The following is a 15123-nucleotide window of genomic DNA, read 5'->3' on the forward strand; positions in this document are numbered from 1 at the left end:
CATACTCTCACATGAATTCGGCATCGAATATTAAAAAATCTGCGGCGTGCATGCGTAAGCTATGGCCGCACAACGAGATGAAAACGTGCGAGTCTCATCGGCAGCCTACAGCACTAGAGATGCTTTCTCTAATGCAGCTCTTTCACGGCATATTGCTGAGTGATAAACAGATACAGCTGCAAATAGAGAGTACGCGTCCGAAAAGGGTTTCTTCTTCACAGCGTGATAAGCAGCCCCCGCCTGCACAACTGCACTGGCTTAGGTAGTCTTCTGCTTTTGTCGAGCACTTTCAGAGAAAATATAATGTTCAGCTTTGATGGGTTTTCTGCACATCTTCCCTCGTACTTTGAGATCAGTTGTGTGTGCACTGGACAAAATTCATCCTCTGCGACGTCGCTGCTTGTAGGAATTTTGACGCAGAGTGCCGACCGGCCCCCATACCAATCGTCTCCGATCGCTGAACTAACAAAAAACTGCTCATTTCGAAGAAGAGGCGACATTTGGAAGGGGACTATCTGGTGTGATGTACGCGATGCTACATGCTCACTGGAAGGTGGTATAATTAGGTACGCCACCTGAACGGCCAGCAAATTGAACACCTAGTCACACGCGGCAGCAGCAGCAACGTCCGTGCATCGCGAAGCTGGTCAAAACGGTACGTACTCGCCCTCTTTCTGCGTTATTTTTTTGTTCATCTGATGCGGGAGTAAAGATAGCATCAACCTGTGTGAATTTGTGATTTAATCGCGCTGTTTGCCTCGCTGAAGCGCCCAGCGGAGCCATCTGTGTAGGCTAAGTACGGTGTAGCGCCCGATTGAGCCGTTTCAAATAGAGCGTTACTAGAATATAATCGGGATGCAAGTTACGGATGACGCCAGATGAGACCGTGTAAGTACAAACTAGACATGCTGTGGTCACGACCTCACCATCGCGACGAAGGACGGAAACTAGGCAAGGTTTAAATAATCCATACTTTAAGTATATAGGTGGTTGATTTTCTCTCCCACGGTTCCAGAAGAAAGCCTGGTCGGTAATATTACAGTTCATAACATCGTTAGTGTCCTTCGATGGGTGCTATTTCGCGATTGAATGGATGAGGTTTAATCAACGTTGACACAACTCTGACATTAGCTTTGGCGGTCATTTTTGCAAAAGTTTTCCTTCTTTCTCTGTCTGTGCGCCTGTCTCTTTATGTCTGTCTGTCTCACACACAGACGTGCACACACATACACATACACACACTTATGTATTTACGTACGTCTGATGTTTTGAAATTAAAGAGAGCGCTGGGAGGAATTTCTATGTATTTTTCACCTATACACTTACAGAGCGGTTCAAGTCGTAAAACATGAAGTACAAATTGCATCGCGTGACAGTAGAACGAATTCAATTTGCGAGTACATTTGCTAGCTGATAGCGCAGGTAAACTGTGGACAAAATCATTTTGCTCTACACAGTCCGGGAGGACACACATTATAAATCTCCCAATATTATTATGGTACAAAAAAGGACTTTTCATTGTACACGCACAAAGAGATCACTGTAATCGAACTCATGTCGTGAGATCTATATCGTTGGATCGCCCGACGATTTAAAGCGCAATGAAGCGCCCTCAACGCGATATGAATGTTTCTACATCGGTTATCTTATCAGAATATTTTCGGTTAATCATAGAAGCTGGATATTTCTAGGGTGTGTGGTTATATCCATGTGTACTGCTAAACGAGTCCCAATAAATCGGTAGCGTTTTGAGAAAATGGTATTATGTATTGCGTTTGTGCGCATGTGTGAATGGAAGTGTGTCGATGAGCCTATCATTAACATCCGTGATCTACCCACCTGTTTGTTTGTTTACGATCTACCATCTATCTATAAATCTATCAGTCTATCTATCTATCTATCTATCTATCTATCTATCTATCTATCTATCTATCTATTTACATATCACTGTCCAATATCTATCTATGTCAATTTTTTTAAAATTTTCTCCATTCTGTGTCGACTGAATATGCCAAGATTGACATTAAGACACTTCTTGACTCAGAAAATATTAAAGTGGGTTTTGGTGATAATACATAAATCATCATTTATCATTTATGCCGACTATGTTATATGATACACTCGTAAAAAGATGTTTTTTTGAATTTTTAATGGTTTTTCTAATTCCATTCCAACTTTTACATGAATACTAGTACTCTTTGTGTGATATATAATCGGCCTGACTTCTGACCCTGGTCGTTTTGTATGATGGCAACGCTGACGACATCTGCATTATTTCTGTTGACTGCATATCGATAACACGGTCACTTGTAGTTATGGAGCCATTGTGAATATGTAATATTGGCGGATTTTCTTCGCTGAACCTGCATTATTACAATAAAAGGGCTATTTCTGAACGATTAACCCAAATGATAAAGACTCGAATAAAATACACCGTTTACTGCCACTTGAGCGTCATACAGGAACGCTTTGATGAGATATCGGAAAGCTTTAAGCCCTCTTTTCCCAGATCTGAACACATGTTTTTTACCCCTGTGTTTTGTTCGAAGTCCTCACTCAAGCGATCGTCGTCGGAGGAAATACGGGGTCGAGTAGCAACCTTATTGTTAACAAGCGATTTTTCCCCCCGAAGCCATGGAAATTTCTCTCTAGTTTTTAATCGTGTGCGGCCGCTTATTGTAGGAAACGTGTGGCACGTGAGTGTTAATAATTCATTTGATGGAGGATTAAGGAAAAAAGAATTGAATTGAAGGCTCGTCTGTTAATCATACTTTCAATCAAACTGGCATAGGTCTTATGTCCAATTATAGATTGTGCCGCGACTGTGCTCATCGCATGTTTTGTTTTTTTTTTTTCAGAACTTTTATTTAGACTTTTGATCATACTCATGGCAAGTGTTTGCATTCACTAATACCGCATCAATCTCTCGTTAGCAAATATTGACCAAATGGGAAAAAAATTGTGTGCATTCTAACGTTTTCCTGTGTCAGAGCGACTCGTCTCTCAGCCCTTGTAAAATCCCAGATCATCCTTGAATCGGTATAAAAATATTTGTTTTTCTACTAACATCACCGTGTACCTGCGTGTGAGCTGCCCACTTTTCTCTCACATTCCTCTTTTTTAAGTACGGAAAGTCAGGTATCGAATTTAAAGAGCAAATAGGAGCAAAACGCCGGCTGTTACGGCGTACTGGAAATGGAATTAATAAATGATTATTTGAGCATCCTAGGTGCCTATGCGATTGTCATTCTGTGCTGTTTCTGTGCCTGTTTCTGTGTGAGTGTGCATAGGAAATACTTTTCGCATGGCAAAAGAGAGTGCTTTGGTACGGGTTGTTTAGATGATTGTTGTACAGATCCAAGTGAATAATTACGGCTAATCATTCGAGACTAATACAATCACTTGTAATTGTTATTATTTTTATTTTAGCTTTAATAAGGGCATGCTAACGTATCGTGGTCCATATGCTGATGAAACAGCGCCCTCGGAGTCATCGATCAATCATTGGTTGCTATAGTAAAATTGCTTCACTAAATTAACCCTGACCCTGTCTGTTGTATTACTTTCTAATCTAAGTCAGCAGAAAGCGGTATTTAGCCAAAACCTCCATGTATTTTCACCCACTCGGCATGGAAAGTTTTAGCAGCTTGAGTCAGTATAAATCCCGTTTACAGCGTCTGTGTCTTTCAGGGCCTTCATTGCTTTTGACCGACTTGACCTGATCGTGAGCTATGAACTTGGCAAATCATCGATAAACTCAAGTCTTTGTGTGAGCGGGTGTCACTTAAGTTCAAGTTCGATTTTACGGAAACGAAGTTATCCTAACGATTTACCATTATTTATTATGAAAGCAAATTAAGCTTCAGGAGGCACCCAACACAGTGTATTTTACTCAAAAATCATATTTTTGCAAATATTCATTAAAATTGAATTAATTTGTCAACAAAAGATTAAAATATTGGTTGGGTTCACCTTTTAGCTTGTCAAGCAGTCGTATGTTGCGTGATAGAGAAATGTTAATTTATGCAAATGTCTGCAAATTACCCGATTTTCTGGCTTCTCTTTTCTCCAAATGTCAAATTTTCTGAAAGTTTCACATTATGTTCTTTAATGGCTATTTAACAAACCATTATTTTGTTTGGCAATTAAGTTCTTACATTTTGAATAAGAGGCACTTTAATTTTGCTTATCATGATTTTAATCACTTTTTTGAGTGTCAGTCTTTCAACCCATGCCATTTTAGAATGAGGATAGATAATGCAAAACAAAATAGTCGTTTTTTTCCTACATGTACTTTTCTTTCAAGTGAAATATTAAATTTCAGAAAATGGTGTCGTTTTTGACTTAATTAATTTTTATTATTAATACCAAAAATTAAGTTTTTTTACCCCAAATATATACCCCCTTCTTCCTTCGAGTCAAATATTGCTACTATACTAAACTTTAGATACTCTGCTTTTTTGATAATATATAGTATGAGGGGGTTTTCCCTGTCATCTTTGAAATATTCTTTTGAAATATTCTTTTGAAAAAAACTGTGTTGGCAACATGCAGCTCAACCTTAATTAAACTCAAGAACAAAGTGTCTTGTCTCTTGTCCATGCTTTCCGCGCAGTTAAGGTAGAGTAGGGTCCTTGGGACTCAGAAATACGGACACTCACATTTTTCCAATACGTGTCTGGTTTACCGCTTGTGGGGGCGTCATTTTAAAGCTCTTAGAGTAAGAAAAGTATCCACCCTCGTTTGTTGAAAATCGAAAATTTTATTTTTCGTCTTAGAGGTAACCCAGGGGTGGTGGCCGTTTTGAATTTCAAATTTCAGCGTGCAGAGTGTTGTAATCTTGTAAATTCACCGGGTGAAAAACCTATATTATACGGAAATATGACAAACAGAAAAAGGACCCCAAAATACCCACTCAAACTAAAAAAATAGTATGCCCTTTCATATACACTCGTCTCATATCCAGCTTGAGGTTAGCCTCGGTTACCCAGACTGCTCTGCGGGGCTGTCATGATCCCGCCTTCCCAACACAGTTTGGGGAACTATCCCTTCAAAAATTTCCGAGCAAGATGGCGCGATACGGACAACATAACATTGAAGCTATAATTTCTGTGACTTTGTTTTTACAAAACATAATATTTACATCATAGAGATTAGTTGCTCCCATGGTGCATCGCTCTTGTCTGTTTGAATGGGGTTTCCCCAGACTGTGTAGGGGCGACCGAATGAGAGCCCCGCAGAGCAGTCTGGGTAACCGAGACTGATCGTAGATTGAAATATTGTATATAATACATTAATGGCATCGACGACTCGACACCATCTGTTATGGAACATGATATATTCACCTCTCAAAGTATCATTCCCTGTTACAACTGGTCAAGCAGTCACCATATTTTATAAAATTTATATAGGACTAAAAGTACGTTTATTTGTGATACAATCTCAATTGCATTCTATGTTAGTTGCAGGTACCGTGACACGAAATACATATGACATACGCTCAGATTGATACGATTTGCGAGATGGAGCTGTAAGTGCATGGGATACGCTTTTGAATATTGACTACAGTTATTTTCCCAGTCGTCATGCTGTCTTCCTAAATCATCGCGTAATTACCTGTTACTTTGGATCCACATGATCGCGTGACGGATAAGTTTGGAATAAAATGGCGGGTTAATGACCGAAGCTGTCTGTATCTTAGCCATTGGATACCAGTGTTCCGAAAGGCTTTCAGAATGACACATTCCTGTAGATCATTATCTCCAAGAAACGCAAGTTTGTCTCCTAGAAACAAACAAAGGGCATTAGAATTTGTATTTTAAATTAGTCGAGGTCGCTGTCCGAGTGTCATCTATGATGGCTGTACTCCCACGCACTCACCCATAATTAGTACCTTTTGTTGGGGCCCTTTTTCATGATTTGTACATTTTGCAGTTGTCGTCTTGAATGCTGGTGGGAACATTTAGACTTTGAAGGACACAGGAATTTACCTGAAGGATATCTTACTGGTAACGGTAATTTTTAACTCTCCTTTCTTTTTCGCCGATGTAATGGCATGGCTAAGTGAGTTTAGACCCCAAACATGTCCCTGATCCTAAACATGTCCCGGTGCTAAAACTGCAGTAAGATAGGGGGTTAAAGTAAAATCGGAAAATACCTACACTATGGACATTTTTAAAGTCATACCAGTTACTGCTATTTACTTCTTCAAGCTGAGTAGTAAAATAAAAGATTAGGGCTTTTTTGAAGTCATACTATAGACGCTGCTTTTTTTTACAAGCTGAATAAAATCAAGATCAGGGCTTGGGAAACAGTTAACAAAGTGGAAGGCTCTGTTTTTTCAAAAATATACCTACCCTGTAATAGATCAGTACTAAGGACGTTATACAATTCCACTACTTTATACCAAGATATGAATGAAATAATTATTAGATGGCGTGGAAAACAAGTTCAACTGAAAGATCTTTCTTGAAACGACCAAGGTCCGCCAATTTTGGAAAAAGAAATATAAATTTCAAATCAAAATATTTTACAGAGGATAATTGCGAGGGTGTTTCCAGGGGAACACATTGATTGTTGGTACTTAGTGACCGAGTATCCCAATTTTCTTTGTGAGTCTCTAAGTTTACATGTAATGTTAATTAGAGATATGGCGAGAAGCGCTTTTACAGAACTAAAAAAATCACACGAGGCTGCAAGTTTGCGTTGACCAGCATCACTTGGAACGTAGAGAGTGCTCGTCTTGTTTCTGATCGAGATCGGCTGAATTCAATTTCAGGCATATATATTTCTCCCTGAAAAGGTAGCACTTTAGGAACATTCGCTGCGGTGACACATTTAACGACGTTAGCCCATATGGCCCCGTGACATTTTTTCTGGCCTTTCGTTCAGCTCAATGTGGATCATGTGTTGGTTTCAAGTGATTTAATCTGTACGGAACAATATGGAAATTGTAAGGCAATACGGAACCTTGATACCGTAAAACAAACACGTACGCATGCGCGCTCCCATACACAGCACACAGGTAAACAGGCAACGTTAACCTTCTGTACGAAAGTCGAAATATGACCAGCGTTGTTTTCCGCTCCTATAGCTGCCACCCTTCAGCGCAATTATTAGTCAAGAAGTATATCCGACAGTTCTCTTCATCATAGAATGTTTGGGAGCCCCTAGAAGCAGTTAGAGGCCACAAGATTAATCTTGAAAAAATGTTATTGGAAACTCCGAGGCCGCCCGTCAGAGGCCACTTCCGAGAGCATGACTAGTCTGAGAACACATTCGACCGTTTTTTTTTCAAAGACTGACGCTAAAAAGAAATAATTCACGATGAAAGGTCATACAATATCAACCCAAGACGCCGATAAGCCTGTTATGTTGATCAAAAAATTGGAAATCTTCCTTTCCCTTTGCACATTTCCATGGCAACGATTTCCATAGACGCTCTTGGATGTATTTATCGTAACCGTTATGTATGGAATCTGTATCTCACTTGTTCGTCTCTTTTTCCTTCCTCATTGACATTTACAACTAATACATCCGGTGCTAGAGCGCGAGCTCGACTATCGCACTTTAATCCGTAAGTACATACCTTGCTATGACGTCACTGCTGTCATGTATCTATGCCCCCCTCTCCGAACTCAATACTTTTCAAAAAATCCGAACAGTTTGGTTGCTATGCCGGATTCAATTGCCGGCCAGAGTTATGCAATCGGGGGCGCTAAATTAGTCACAGTAATACTTGAAATTATGAAAGTAGGAATGTTACTATAGCAACACTAGTGGTCATTAAAGCGGCAAAGTCGCTCTTCTTTGAGTTTTTTTCCTGGTTCATGTTGTTTGACTTCTTTAAACTGTGCACAGCCTCAACTCTGCATGCTGCCACACAATATCAAACAGTCAGTAAAGCAGTTTATGGTCTGTACAAAAAAAATCAAGTTCAAAAATTCAAGTGTACACTGTGACTCTCACAATGCATAGCTGAACATACCCTATTACAGACAAAAAAACCTGCAAGCTTTTGTAATGAAATCTTAATTGGCGGTGCCTTTCATATAGATGCGGATGGCGGCTTTCCCTCACATTGTATATGTAAATTTGTCATAGGGAAGCAACACGGAATAGGAAAAAATCCATTTTGTCTTGAGGTCATAAACGAAATCATCTATTTGCATTCAGCAAAAGGGTAAATTTTGATGGTCAGTTTTGCACTCTTGGTGACTTAATGCGAGTATTCCACTTTTTCCTTATATCACTTAAAGCAAAAAAAAGAGAGATTGTCCTTCTGCTGCCACAGTCTACCGTAATAGTAGTTCTCATAGAAACCGCCAGACACTACTATTACTACTTCTTCTGCCGCTGATATTGGTGATATAGAATTTGCATATGCACACAATGGCTCCGATGAAATATTACACTCAACTCTTGCGCTTTCATTCAGTCACGACGCGCCCACATAGGTTCCTCAGACGGTCAACGTTTCTTGTCGTGGTCGGGCAACCATGCCAACCGTATAGTACCTCTCGTCTGTAGCAATTCACGTCATGATTAAGATAAGAGTGTAGCGGATGGGACCTTGGTAAAAAAAAGAGAGAAAAAACACCCTAATGATAAAACGGAGAAGATTCTACAGGGAGCTCTCGAAAGTAAAACGCCATTGGCGGCTGTGCGATGTAAAGTTCTTTGAAAGCAGAATGCGATGTTGGGTTCAGCAAATATAGATATATTGGAACAATACAGATGTACGCGGTGGCTCATCGGAAACAGCCACTTCTAAGTTAAGGAACGGTATCTGTTTGATCTTGTTCGGGTTTTAATTTTGACAACAGATACCGCATAGACAGGGTGATCGTGTACGCCATCTGTCGCATTCTGTTTTGCTGCCGAAAATATTATCTCAGAGATACCTTTAAAAGGGCGAATCATTGAACCCCCGGAAACGATGCGAACTGACGTACACTGACGCCAGAGCGTCTGCAGTGGACGCGGAGTGTTTAAATCGACAGGTATTTGCAGAAATCGTCGCGCTATCGGGTTCCATTTTGCCGAGGGGGATGTTCTTGATGTTGTAGTAGAAAGGCTGTTAATACTTATGTATAAGGACAGCAACAGCGCTCAATGAGCATCCGGGTCGTTACCTTGCCAGCGTGTACACGTCTGTGAATGAGATCGTTGTGGGCAGTCGGGCTTGTTCGGTATAAACTACGAGCAATCTTGTGCAATCGCGAACAATCATTTGTCATTAGGAATGTCCAAGTTGACAAATTATGTCTGGCATATTGGGTAATACAGAGCAACCGCTTAATAAGGCGGGGGAAAACTGAAAGGGCGCCCGATGTTGCTTGGAAATTTTCTTGCGGCACTTTTCACGAAAACTCCACCTATTTGCGGCTCTCACCTGTCTCCCGTCGTAAAATAAGGAAAATTCAGTAATGTTTTCAGGGACTAATAGGTAGAACATAAGAAAAAGAAAATAAATAAAAAAAGTAAGTAGGACTGGGAAAAAGTTATCAACTCGACGAGTGATAATAGTCGTAAAAACCCTTTCCTTGCAATTAGGTCTGAACGCATACATTTGGACACATCCGTTATGCGCGATATTCTAATTTGTGGCAAAGAGATACGGTATAAGTGGGTTTCATACTCAAATAAAAATCTATCAAAACGAGCAATATTCCGATGACCTTAATAATAGCTCATGTTGCCTATCCCTCAGTCTACTCAAAGAGCGCTATTTAGGAAGGATGAGCTATAGGGGGACATATATTGTTTGGACTCAATTTGAAACTGTCAGAGAAAACGATATTTTGACCGTTTCGGTTTCATGAAGAAAAGGGAATTGTGTTATTTATTTACCACATGCAGTATTTGCATGGCAGCCATTTTGAATTTTGGGAGTACAGTAAACTCTGATTTGTTTCTCGAATCCCAAAATTTGCATAGTGACCGTTGAATGATGTGCTTGATCGTGAAAGAGAACAGCTTTTACAGTGAATTTCAAAATGGCTTGGAATTACAACTTGCTCGAGTGACTAGAAAAACGTTTCTTGCGATAGAAAATAACGGCAAGTGCATCCATTGCACACGTTCTCCTTTGATAGATTTTTGCAACAACTTAACCCAATACGACGTCCACTGTTATCACTCACAGAACACGTTCAGTGTGGGTAACACCACACTGTATCGAAAAAAAACTATCCTTAGCGTTCTGTGCAGCTTCATCGACGGGAAATTTGATAGAGGCAATATAAGAATGTTCAAGCAGTCAGTATACGGGTGAGTTTTTCAGTGGGGGCGTTTTTCTTATCACCCAAGCACGTTGTAATTACCAGTCCGGGTTATGTCCATAGAGAGGATAGTACGATTGACCAATCAGCGAACCTGCCGCCGCCAACGTCATGAATACTTAACCATTCAAACCTTGGCTCGTACATTGCAACGAGTTTGGAACTTTTCGGCTTGATTTCGCCCTTTATTTTTAGCACTGGGTAGTTTTTAGTTGTAGACGTTATGCACAATGTTCAGTGCGGCCGAGATGGTGACCGACACAAGTGGTTAGTACATTGAAAATTACTTATTTGGATGAATTTCCTGGCCGGGTACGGCTCCCAGAAATCAGCATTTGACCCTTGTAAATCTACAGTAAGTTATTTGTCGCCAAATATCGCCTATTTTTGGTCAAATTTCAATTTAACCTTGCCATCTGCAGTATGCAGAATTTTTCAAGCTTTACAAAGATGGGTCAACTGTTTTAGTCGGTCATCGGAGCACGATGGAGCACGATTTTTTCGATCACCATGCGTTTCCCGGTACGATTGACCCTTCGCTCAGAAAAACGCGCGCCGGATCAATCGCCGAGAAGTTAACCAAAAGCTGGAAAAGAGAACGAAAAACGTCCAATAACTCTTTGTCGAATATGGTTAAGGATAAAGAAACTCAGAAAACTATTCCTGAAGAAATCTCACAATTTTTAACACGGTAGAACGTCGCCAATCGACTGGACCTAAGATACTTCCGGTAGCCAACAGTCTCACTCGATCGGTAGATCTGTCAGGTCATATCGCGATCAGAACAAAGTGAACCAACGTAACCTTTGACCCTTGTTACATATACAGTACGTGATTGGTTCTTGCCTTAATTACATTACATATACGGTACGCCATTGGCTCTTCCCTACTATCCTCTATATGGACATAACCCGGACTGATTCCAAGCTATTTTGAAATTCACCGTAAAATTTTGCCGTGCAAATCACTGAGCAAAAATTTAAAGCTCTCATTTTCGAGGTTAGAAATGCCTTAATCTTTTCAAGTGAACTTTTAATTCAATTCCCTGGTAAGCAAATGTCCGCAATCACCCGTTGTAACAACCATGGATTTGAAGGAAACGATGATTTTAAATGGGCTAACAAGGAAACAGACATTGAATTGCAAACCCTGAATGCTCGCCAGGGCATTTTCCACCGAAACACGGATACAGTAAACGTCAGGTTACCGAACTGTTTGAAATAAGTGTGCAAGTCTTCTTTCCGAAGCAGGATACATATTGGCACGCGATTAAACATGCCGTACGTTTACAACATCCGGTAACTGTGTCAAATATTCACTGCGTCATTAGCCGTGTGTCTCACACTCAAGCGAGAAAAGTGTATGTATGCATATATACGTACACGCAAACAAACAGAATAACTGACATGTCTTAGTATTTACACGAAACAAAGTCCGATGACAGAAAGGAAAAAAAGTAACATATCGTTGCCTTGGAGAGAGAGAGAGAGAGAGAGAGAGAGAGAGAGAGAGAGAGAGAGAGAGAGAGAGAGAGAGAGTCTTTTCATTGTGCACATATGCATATTCCTCAAACTTCTTAGTCTTAAATTGACCTACTTCTTTGAGATGGACTGTTCTACCGCTGTCCTGTAACACTCTGACATCAACGCAAAAAAGGCCGCCCTCTCAGATGAGTGATATTTGATCAACTTAGGATAACTGGCACTTGCTTTGTTTGTACAGTCGTTGCTTTTGATGAAACTCATCGAGAGTGATCGATTTTGTTTCTTGAGCGAGACAACATGTCTCTTGCCGCCCTTCACGTACCGACGTCTGCCTTGTTGCACCGGCCACTATGAATGATTCATGTCTTTTAAATGAACAAAAAGGCGGACTTCGGGGTACCTTTAACGATAAACCCGGTGATTTGTCTGCGAAATTCATCAAAATGGATGCACCGTGTTCTGCAGAAAGAATTACCAAGAGGTGAACGGGAAACGTATCAATCAAACGAAATTGTATCGGGTCGGCCACCTTTGAATCCGCACAGGAGGGCCCTGCCAAAGACAAAATTTTGATTTAAAAGCTGGAGGGTATCGTTTTATAGGCGGGCAAATAATATTTCATTAATAGTTTGAAGGGAACACTTTGCTGTAAGTAAAGCTCAACCCTTAGCTACATATGTTAGCTTTTCAAATACGGAGTACCGCAAGCAAACGTATTGAGTAAGGATAGCTCAACTTCTGTTTACAGTATTTCAATTAAATGCATTTCAGTATTTCAATCAAATGCCGGTAATTATTCACTGAACACATTCAAGTATTGTGTTTCTCCAGGGCGAGGCATGAAATATTCATATGCGTTTAGATCGTCGGTTCAATTTTACCAGTTCCCTTCTCTCCTCGCGCTAGTACATATTTCATTTCTCTGTTGGCAAAGAAAACTTTGAACTTGTCTATTTCATTATAAAGCCATGTATTTTTGAATTGGGAAACAAAAGATCCAAAGTTTTATTTTTATTTGAAATTCTAAATGGCTGCAGTTCAAGCTTCGAACTCAACATTAAGAATTAATTGTTCGACTCTCTCAAAACTAAAGCAGTGAAAAGATAATTTACAACACATGCTTCAAAATGAGTCCTTACAAAGGTAATGTGAGGAAAGAAATTTTAGGGTTCTAAAATCTGTCATCGAAGTACAGTTCATGGTATATATATATGCGGATTTATATATATATATATATATATATATATATATATATATATATATATATATACACACACACGAATGGTACGTCCCATACATATAAATGAGAGTGTTGCTCATTTCATTTCTGTCTGAAGATTGCAGGAGGCATGAAACTTAAGTAACAGATATTATTACTTTGTACTTGAAGTAATTTGTGATATATATATATATATATATATATATATATATATATATATATATATATATATATATATATATATATATATACATATATATATCGAAGTATACAGTTATATACATACATACGTGCATATACATACATACATACATACATACATACATACATACATACATACATACATACATACATACATACATACATACATACATACATACATACATACATACATACATACATACATACATACATACATACATACATACATACATACATACATACATACATACATACATACATAATGATTCAGGATTGCAGAGCATTATTAATAAAATGAGAACAAATTTATTATAATTTCAAAGGCCCTATTACCTGTTCAATAAGCGTTCCTTGTTGGTCAGCCTCTCTAAATGCCGGCACGAAAATAAATTTTACTCGCCAAATTTTCTCCAAAACAGTCGCCACAAATGCTTTGGCCCAACTTGATATATACACTGTATGTAAGCACCTGTGCGTCATCTGATCATATCACATATTTTAATCTTACGATATGGCATATCAGGTATAGGTTTAATAAATTAGGTTAAACCTCACACATGTTCCGTTGTTTGCATCATCTCAAGCCTGTCCGCTCTTTCCCGGGACAGATGGCGTCCTGGTAACCGGACACGGTTCAACTCTGATATGAATATTCATACTCGATCATAGAGTGGATTTGCACAAAAATGTCGTTTTTTTCGTGTCACGACTGTTTACCACTCTGCACAGCCTTAGACTCGACCGTGACTCAAAAATTAGGCAATAATTATCTAAACTCAAAGTATTAATACTTCATGAAATTCAACTGCAGTGCTTTCGTTTTACCTCGTCACGAGAGATATCCGCTGTTTCTCATAAAACACTTTAGCAGTTGTTTACAGAACCGGCAGACCGCGTGACATTTACGTCGCTCGGGATGTTACCGCGCAGATTGTAGTTACAAATTTACCGACAGCCGCCCGTCATCGAAAAGACAATTTCTCTCTGGAGGAGAACAAAAGTCACAAATCTACGTGAATTTATGGCCGGACATAAATAAACACCGATTAAAACTACCTGCTGAGAGCATCTGGTTTACTTGTGATTTGAAGCCCAAATGTAATTTATGCCTGTGAACGTCACGCGATGAAATCGCATACGCCATGCTCTTCGCTAGATTGGCCCGTTACAAGCTCTGATGTTTGAAAAATAGTCTTGCCGACGTAGTGCCCCGGTCGTAAAACCGCCCGGTGAAATGAGGTTTAATTCAAACCTGACTATTTCTAGCATATTCTGGTAGATTGTGGACAATCCGTCGAGGCCCTCTCTTAACGTTTGAATGAGGAACATTTTTTGTGCTGATTTTCCCGATAAACCTTACTCCATCTAACTGCGCTAAATCATAACAGAGCATGGCGAGCACAGCTAGAACTTTTGATTCTGTACAAAGGGACCTACCCGTCGGTTGGGTACTAACTAGTTCCTCATAGGCAATATCTTTGCTTTGATGTGTGTTCGTACATTTTGATCACTGTTGACGAAATCATTTATCCGTGGATATGTGCAATCATATCTTGGGTTAACTGATTATGGATGTTTACCTATGAGACATAGCTTTGCCTATGATCATGCATTTGCCAAATTTGCACGTAAATGTTTGTTTGACACTAAATTGTTTTTACTCCATAGTGGATGTTGCTTTAACTAAGACCTATTTCAAATACATAAAATATATTATTTGAAGTTTCAGTATCGACAGTCTTGTAATAAATATCTGACTACCGATAAGCTATGTGGCACAAGCGTACCGATAACACGATTGGAACTAATTTGGGAGAATTGGATCTTTATGTTTTTTAATTTTCTCAAAAGTGTTGGGTGTCCTATAGCTGAGTGTTGCAATATTACAAATTACTGATAAAAAACAAGTGTATAACCACAGGCGACCCAAGTATTA

At 39.4% G+C, this 15123-nt stretch overlaps 1 protein-coding gene across 1 annotated transcript in view; it reads left to right on the plus strand.

Moving 5' to 3' along the window:
- Window positions 1-258: 258 nt before the first annotated feature.
- Window positions 259-15123, plus strand: part of LOC139131209 (gamma-aminobutyric acid type B receptor subunit 2-like) — a 257786-nt gene continuing 242921 nt past the window's right edge. Inside the window, exon 1 of the mRNA XM_070697178.1 lies at window positions 259-655. The gene's annotated coding sequence lies outside the window, so the exon portion shown is untranslated. The remainder of the gene's footprint in view (window positions 656-15123) is intronic.

Source organism: Ptychodera flava, chromosome 4, assembly GCF_041260155.1.
Source record: "Ptychodera flava strain L36383 chromosome 4, AS_Pfla_20210202, whole genome shotgun sequence".
In the NCBI taxonomy this organism is placed as follows: domain Eukaryota; kingdom Metazoa; phylum Hemichordata; class Enteropneusta; family Ptychoderidae; genus Ptychodera; species Ptychodera flava.